This window comes from Papio anubis, chromosome 12, assembly GCF_008728515.1.
Source record: "Papio anubis isolate 15944 chromosome 12, Panubis1.0, whole genome shotgun sequence".
NCBI classification, from domain to species: Eukaryota; Metazoa; Chordata; class Mammalia; order Primates; family Cercopithecidae; genus Papio; species Papio anubis.
Window position 1 is genome coordinate 73739159 of NC_044987.1, and position 8648 is coordinate 73747806.

The 8648-nt window shown below is 43.6% G+C and overlaps 1 pseudogene across 1 annotated transcript; it reads left to right on the forward strand.

Moving 5' to 3' along the window:
• The first annotated feature begins 5729 nt into the window (after positions 1-5729).
• LOC101016634 lies at positions 5730-7544 on the forward strand (annotated as a pseudogene). The gene has a single exon (XR_644802.3). The product of XR_644802.3 is annotated as an alpha-enolase pseudogene (transcript).
• Positions 7545-8648: the final 1104 nt, after the last annotated feature.

Below are 8648 nucleotides of genomic sequence, written 5' to 3' on the forward strand. Positions count from 1 at the left end.
TCTAACTGCACGGTGGCACGAGGCTGGGGGAGGGACACCCGCCATTGCTGAGACTTAAGTAGGTGAACAAAGCCATTGGGAAGCTTGAATTGGGTGGAGCCCACCGCAGCTCAAGGAGGCCTGCCTGCTTCTGTAGACTCCACCTCTGGGGACAGGGCATAGCTAAACAAAAAGCAGCAGAAACCTCTGCAGATGTAAAAGTCCCTGTCTGACAGCTTTGAATACAGTAGTGATTCTCCCAGCAAGGAGGTTGAGATCTGAGAACGGACAGACTGCCTGCTCAAGTGGGTCCTGACCCCTGAGTAGCCTAACTGAGAGACATCTCCCACTTGGTGCAGACTGACACCTCACACGGCTGGGTACACCCCTGAGATGAAGCTTCCTGAGCAAGAATCAGATAGCAACACTCGCTGTTCAGCAATATTCTATCTTCTGCAGCCTCCGCTGCTGATACCCAGGCAAACAGGGTCCAGAGTGGGCCCTCAAGCAAACTCCAACAGACCTAAACCTGAGGGTCCTGACTGTTAGAAGGAAAACTAACAAACAGAAAGGACACCCACACAAAAACCCCATCAGTACGTCACCATCATCAAAGACCAAAGGCAGAGAAAACCACAAAGATGGGGAAAAAGCAGTGCAGAAAAGCTGGAAATTCAAAAAATCAGAGTGCATCTCCCCCTCCAAAGGAACTCAGCTCATCACCAGCAATAGAACAAAGCTGGACGGAGAATGACTTTGATGAGTTGAGAGAAGAAGGCTTCAGTTGATCAAATTTCTCAGAGCTAAAGGAGGAGCTATGTAACCAGCACAAAGAAACTAAAAACCTTGAAAAAAGAATGGATGAATGGATAACTAGAATAATCAATGCAGAGAAGACCTTAAAAGAACTGATAGAGATGAAAACCATAACACGAGAACTACATGACAAACGCACAAGCTTCAGTAACCGACTTGATCAATTGGAAGAAAGAGTATTAGTGATTGAAGATCAAATGAATGAAATGAAGTGAGAAGAGAAGTGTAGAGAAAAAAGAGTAAAAGAAATGAGCAAAGCCTCCAAGAAATATGGGATTATGTGAAAAGACCAAATCTATGTCTGATTGGTGTGCCTGAAAGTGACGGGCAGAATGGAACCAAGTTGTAAAACACTCTGCAGGATATCATCCAGGAGAACTTCCCCAAGCTAGTAAGGCAGGCCAACATTCAAATTCAGGAAATACAGAGAACACCACAAAGATACTCCTCGAGAATAAAACTTTAAGACACATAGTTGTCAGATTCACCAAAGATGAAATGAAGGAAAAAATGTTAAGGGCAGCAAGAGAGAAAGGTTGGGTTACCCACAAAGGGAAGCCCATCAGACTAACAGCAGATCTCTTGGCAGAAACTCTACAAGCCAGAAGAGAGTGGGGGCCAATATTCAACGTTCTTAAAGAAAAGAATTGTCAACCCAGAATTGCATATCCAGCCAAACTAAGCTTCATAAGTGAAGGAGAAATAAAATCCTTCACAGACAAGCAAATGCTTAGAGATTTTGTCACCACCAGGCCTGCCCTATAAGAGATCCTGAAGGAAGCACTAAACATGGAAAGGAAAAACCAGTACCAGCCATTGCAAAAACATGTCAAAATGTAAAGTCCATCGATGCTAGGAAAAAACTGCATCAATTAACGAGCAAAACAACCAGCTAATATCATAATGACAGGATCAAGTTCACACATAACAATATGAACCTTAAATGTAAATGGACTAAATGGTCCAATTAGAAGACACAGACTGGCAAATTGGATAAAGAGTCAAGACCCATCAGTGCACTGTATTCAGGAGACCCATCTCACATGCAGAGACACACATAGGCTCAAAATAAAGGGATGGAGGAAGATCTACCAAGCAAATGAAAAAAAAAAAAAAAAGCAGGGATTGCAATCCTAGTCTCTGATAAAACAGACTTTAAACCATCAAAGATCAAAAGAGACAAAGAAGGCCATTACATAATGATAAAGGGATCAATTCATCAGGAAGAGCTAACTATCCTAAATATATATGTACCCAATACAGGAGCACCCAGATTCATAAAGCAAGTCCTTAGAGACTTACAAAGAGACTTAGACTCCCATACAATAATAATGGGAGACTTTAACACCCCACTGTCAACATTAGACAGATCAACGAGACAGAAAGTTAACAAGGATATCCAGGAATTGAACTCAACTCTGCACCAAGCAGACCTAATAGACATCTACAGAACTCTCCACCCCAAATCAACAGAATATACATTCTTCTCAGCACCACATCACACTTATTCCAAAACTGACCACATAGTTGGAAGTAAAGCACTCCTCAGCAAATGTAAAAGAACAGAAATTATAACAAACTGTCTCTCAGACCACAGTGCAATCAAACTAGAACTCAGGACTAAGAAACTCAATCAAAACCGCTCAACTACATGGAAACTGAACAACCTTCTCCTGAATGACTACTGGGTACATAATGAAATGAAGGCAGAAATAAAGATGTTCCTTGAAACCAATGAGAACAAAGATACAACATACCAGAATCTCTGGGTCACATTTAAAGCAGTGTGTAGAGGGAAATTTATAGCACTAAATGCCCACAAAAGAAAGCAGGAAAGATCTAAAATTGACACCCTAACATCACAATGAAAAGAACTAGAGAAGCAAGAGCAAACACATTCAAAAGCTAGAAGAAGGAAAGAAATAACTAAGATCGGAGCAGAACTGAAGGACACAGAGACACAAAAAACCCTCAAAAAATCAACGAATCCAGGAGCTGGTTTTTTGAAAAGATCAACAAAATTGAAAGACCTCTAGCAAGACTAATAAAGAAGAAAAGAGAAAAGAATCAAATAGATGCAATAAAAAATGATAAAGGGGATATCACCACCTATCCCATAGAAACACAAAGCACCATCAGAGAATACTATAAACACCTCTACGCAAATAAACTAGAAAGCCTAGAAGAAATGGATAATTTCCTGGACACTTACACTCTCCCAAGACTAAACCAGGAAGAAATTGAATCCCTGAATAGACCAATAGCAGGCTCTGAAATTGAGGCAATAATTAATAGCTTACCAACCAAAAAAATTCCAGGACCAGATCCATTCACAGCCAAATTCTACCAGAGGTACAAAGAGGAGCTGGTACCATTCCTTCTGAAACTGTTCCGATCAACAGAAAAAGAGGGAATCCTCCCTAACTCATTTTATGAGGCCAACATCATCCTGATACCAAAGCCTGGCAGAGACACAACAAAAAAAGAGAATTTTAGACCAATATCCCTGATGAACATCGATGCAAAAATCCTCAATAAAATACTGGCAAACTGAATCCAGCAGCACATCAAAAAGCTTATCCACCATGACCAAGTGGGCTTCATCCCTAGGATGCAAGACTGGTTCAACATATGCAAATCAATAAATGTAATCCAGCATATAAACAGAACCAAAGTCAAAAACCACATGATTATCTCAATAGATGCAGAAAAGGCCTTTGACAAAATTCAACAGCCCTTCATGCTAAAAACTCTCAATAAATTTGGTATTGATGGAACATATCTCAAAATAATAATAACTATTTATGACAAACCCACAGCCAATATCATACTGAATGGGCAAAAACTGGAAGCATTCCCTCTGAAAACTGGCACAAGACAGGGATGCCCTCTCCCACCACTCCTATTCAACATAGTGTTGGAAGTTCTGGCTAGGGCAATCACGCAAGAGAAAGAAATAAAGGGTGTTCAGTTAGGAAAAGAAGAAGTCAAATTGTCCCTGTTTGCAGATGACATGATTGTCTATTTAGAAAACCCCATCATCTCAGCCCAAAATTTCCTAAAGCTGATAAGCAACTTCAGCAAAGTCTCAGGATACAAAATCAATGTGCAAAAATCACAAGCATTCTTATACACCAGTAACAGACAAACAGAGAGCCAAATCATGAATGAACTCCCGTTCACAGTAGCTTCAAAGAGAATAAAATACCTAGGAATCCAACTTACAAGGGATGTGAAGGACCTCTTCAAGGAGAACTACAAACCACCGCTCAGTGAAATAAAAGAGGACACAAACAAATGGAAGAACATACCATGCTCATGGATAGGAAGAATCAATATTGTGAAAATGGCTATACTGCCCAAGGTAATTTATAGATTCAATGCGATCCCCATTAAGCTACCAATGACTTTCTTCACAGAATTGGAAAAAACTACTTTAAAGTTCATATGGAACCAAAAAAGAGTCTGCATTGCCAAGACAATCCTAAGCCAAAAGAACAAAGCTGGAGGCATCATGCTACCTGACTTCAAACTATACTACAAGGCTACAGTAACCAAAACAGCATGGTACAGGTACCAAAACAGAGATATAGACCAATGGAACAGAACAGAGCCCTCAGAAATAATACCACACTTCTACAGCCATCTGATCTTTGATAAACCTGACAAAAACAAGAAATGGGGAAAGGATTCCCTATTTAATAAATGGTGCTGGGAAAATTGGCTAGCTGTAAGTAGAAAGCTGAAACTGGATCCTTTCCTTACTCCTTATACAAAAATTAATTCAAGATGGATTAGAGACTTAAATGTTAGACCTAAAACCATTAAAACCCTAGAAGAAAACCTAGGTAATACCATTTAGGACATAGGCATGGGCAAGGACTTCATGTCTAAAACACTGAAAGCAACAGCAACAAAAGCCAGAATTGGCAAATAAGATCTAATTAAACTAAAGAGCTTCTGCACAGAAAAAGAAACTACCATCAGAGTGAACAGGCAACCTACAGAATGGGAGAAAATTTTTGCATTCTACTCATCTGACAAAGGGCTAATATCCAGAACCTACAAAGAACTCAAATTTAGAAGAAAAAAGCAAACAACCCCATCAAAAAGTGGGCAAAGGATATGAACAGACACTTCTCAAAAGAAGACATTCATACAGCCAACAGACACATGAAAAAATGCTCATCATCACTGGCCATCAGAGAAATGCAAATCAAAACCACAATGAGATACCATCTCACACCAGTTAGAATGGCAATCATCAAAAAATCAGGAAACAACAGGTGCTAGAGAGGATGTGGAGAAATAGGAACACTTTTACACTGTTGGTGGGACTGTAAACTAGTTCAACAATTGTGGAAAACACTGTGGCGATTCCTCAAGGATCTAGAACTAGAAATACCATTGACCCAGCCATCCCATTACTGGGTATATACCCAAAGGATTATAAATCATGCTGCTATAAAGACACATGCACACGTATGTTTATTGCGGCACTATTCACAATATCAAAGACTTGGAATCAACCCAAATGTCCATAAGTGACAGACTGGATTAAGAAAATGTGGCACATACACACCATGGAATATTATGGGGCCATAAAAAAGGATGAGCTCGTGTCCTTTGTAGGGACATGAATACAGCTGGAAACCATCATTCTCAGCAAACTATTGCAAGAACAGAAAACCAAACACTGCACCTTCTCACTCATAGGTGGGAATTGAACAATGAGATCACTTGGACACAGGATGGGAAACATCACACACCGGGGTCTATTGTGGGGAGGCGCGAGGGGGGAGGGATAGCATTAGGAGATATACCTAATGTAAATGACGAGTTAATGGGTGCAGCACACCAACATGGCACATGTATACATATGTAACAAACCTGCACGTTGTGCACAGGTACCCTAGAACTTAAAGTATAAAAAAAAAAAAAGAGGTGTGGGGAGCCGGAGAGCGTAGACCTCGCAGACCTCGCCGGCTTCACACTCACCTCGGTGTCTGCTGCACCCGCCGTTTCTTCTCCTAGGCCACGAGACCCAGCGGCTAGAAATTCACCATGTCTATTCTCAAGGTCCATGCCAGGGAGATCTTTGACTCTCGTGGGAATCCCACTGTTGAGGTTGATCTCTTCACCTCAAAAGGTCTCTTCAGAGCTGCTGTGCCCAGTGGTGCTTCAACTGGTATCTATGAGGCCCTAGAGCTCCGGGACAATGATAAGACTCGCTATATGGGGAAGGGTGTCTCAAAGGCTGTTGAGCACATCAATAAAACTATTGCACCTGCCCTGGTTAGCAAGAAACTGAACGTCACAGAACAAGAGAAGATTGACAAACTGATGATCGAGATGGACGGAACAGAAAATAAATCTAAGTTTGGTGCGAACGCCATTCTGGGGGTGTCCCTCGCCGTCTGCAAAGCTGGTGCTGTTGAGAAGGGGGTCCCCCTGTACCGCCACATCGCTGACTTGGCTGGCAACTCTGAAGTCATCCTGCCAGTCCCGGCTTTCAATGTCATCAATGGCGGTTCTCATGCCGGCAACAAGCTGGCCATGCAGGAGTTCATGATCCTCCCAGTCGGTGCAGCAAACTTCAGGGAAGCCATGCGCATTGGAGCGGAGGTTTACCACAACCTGAAGAATGTCATCAAGGAGAAATACGGGAAAGATGCCACCAATGTGGGGGATGAAGGCGGGTTTGCTCCCAACATCCTGGAGAATAAAGAAGGCCTGGAGCTGCTGAAGACTGCCATTGGGAAAGCTGGCTACACTGATAAGGTGGTCATTGGCATGGACGTAGCAGCCTCCGAGTTCTTCAGGTCTGGGAAGTATGACCTGGACTTCAAGTCTCCCGATGACCCCAGCAGGTACATCTCACCTGATCAGCTGGCTGACCTGTACAAGTCCTTCATCAAGGACTACCCAATGGTGTCTATCGAAGATCCCTTTGACCAGGATGACTGGGGAGCTTGGCAGAAGTTCACGGCCAGTGCAGGAATCCAGGTAGTCAGGGATGATCTCACAGTGACCAACCCAAAGAGGATTGCCAAGGCCGTGAACGAGAAGTCCTGCAACTGCCTCCTGCTCAAAGTCAACCAGATTGGCTCCGTGACCGAGTCCCTTCAGGCGTGCAAGTTGGCCCAGGCCAATGGTTGGGGCGTCATGGTGTCTCATCGTTCTGGGGAGACTGAAGATACCTTCATTGCTGACCTGGTTGTGGGGCTGTGCACTGGGCAGATCAAGACTGGCGCCCCTTGCCGATCTGAGCGCTTGGCCAAGTACAACCAGCTCCTCAGAATTGAAGAGGAGCTGGGCAGCAAGGCTAAGTTTGCCGGCAGGAACTTCAGAAACCCCCTGGCCAAGTAAGCTAGGGGCAGGCAAGCCCTTCGGTCACCTGTTGGCTAAATAGACCCTTCCCCTTGTGTCAGCTCGGGCAGCTCGAGGCCCTGACCAACGCTTGCAGGGGTCCCTGCTAGTTAGCGCCCCTCACCCGCCGCCGTGGAGTCCGTGCCGCTTCCTTAGAACTTCCACAGAACCAAGCTCCCCAGAGCCCTGTTTGGCAGCTCTAGCTTTGCCGTCGTGTAATTGGCCCAAATCACTGTTTTTCTCGCCTTACTTTCCACCAAGTGTCTGGAGTCATGTGAGCCTCGTGTCATCTCCGGGGTGGCCACAGGCAACATGCCCGGTGGTTTTGTGCTTAAAATAAAAAGCCTCAGTGACCCATGAGAATAAAAAAAAAAAAAAAAGACTTTGAGAAAATCTCAAGAAAGACACACACACACACACACACACACACACACACACACACACAAAAGATTCTGGATGTTCTCCAAAGAGTAATAGGAAATTATCTGAGCAAAATGGTGATATCGAGGCTGCTGCAATGAAGACCAGATCGGAAGGATGCAAGAGTGGAGGCATGGAGGCCTGCTAGGTGACTCTTGCAATAATTCAGACAAGAGATGTTAATGACATGGATTAGGGAAGTGGGGTGACTAGACCAATGAGGCATAAAACTATCGGGACTCAATGACTGATTCCATGTAACAAGAGAAAGGGAGAAGGCCATGTTAAAGGTGACACTCATGTTACTGATAGAGACAGAAGACAGCCAAGGGTCCCCATCAAAACCCCAGTTTCAAGCCTAAAAATGCCTGAAGTCTGAAAAACCAGACTGCTGGTCCCAGATGAAGCCCACACTTTCCCAACTAGTTCTCTCTGAATAATGCCCACCTGCACACTGGGGAAGGGGGTGGAGCCTCGGGAAGTTTGTGCCTTAGGCAGCAGAGGAGCCTGCTCTCTTCAGTTCAAGTGGTGACCTGGGAATCAATCTGTGAGGTGGAGGGCCTATTAGCAGGACTCCATCTCACTTGCTGAGTTGTTTTTTTTCTATTTTTCCTTTTTGTTCAATAAAGTCCTGCTTTACTTGCCCTTCAATACATCCACATGCCTAAATTTCCCTGGTATGTGACAAGAACCCAAGTTTTAGCTGAACTAAGGAATAAAGTTCTACAACATTACTGGAATGAAAAACAGGGTAAATGATGGTGCCATTTACTGAGATCAGAGTACTAGGGGGGAGCATGTTTTAGGGTGATCTTTAGTTCAACTTTAGACACATTGGGTTTTCTAGTTGTGGTGGTTGTGTTTTAATTCGGTTTCATCTGAGAATGCCGAGTATGCCTATGGAATTGAGAAAGTAGTTGGGTATGGAGGTCCCTTGATTAATGAGAGGATTGGGTTTTGGAGTCAACCCATTGGCAACTGAAAGCACAGTGGACAGAGAGAGGCAACCTGCCTATCCCTGAAGCATAGTGGAGGATAGATGGTACACAGGCTTTGGAATGGCA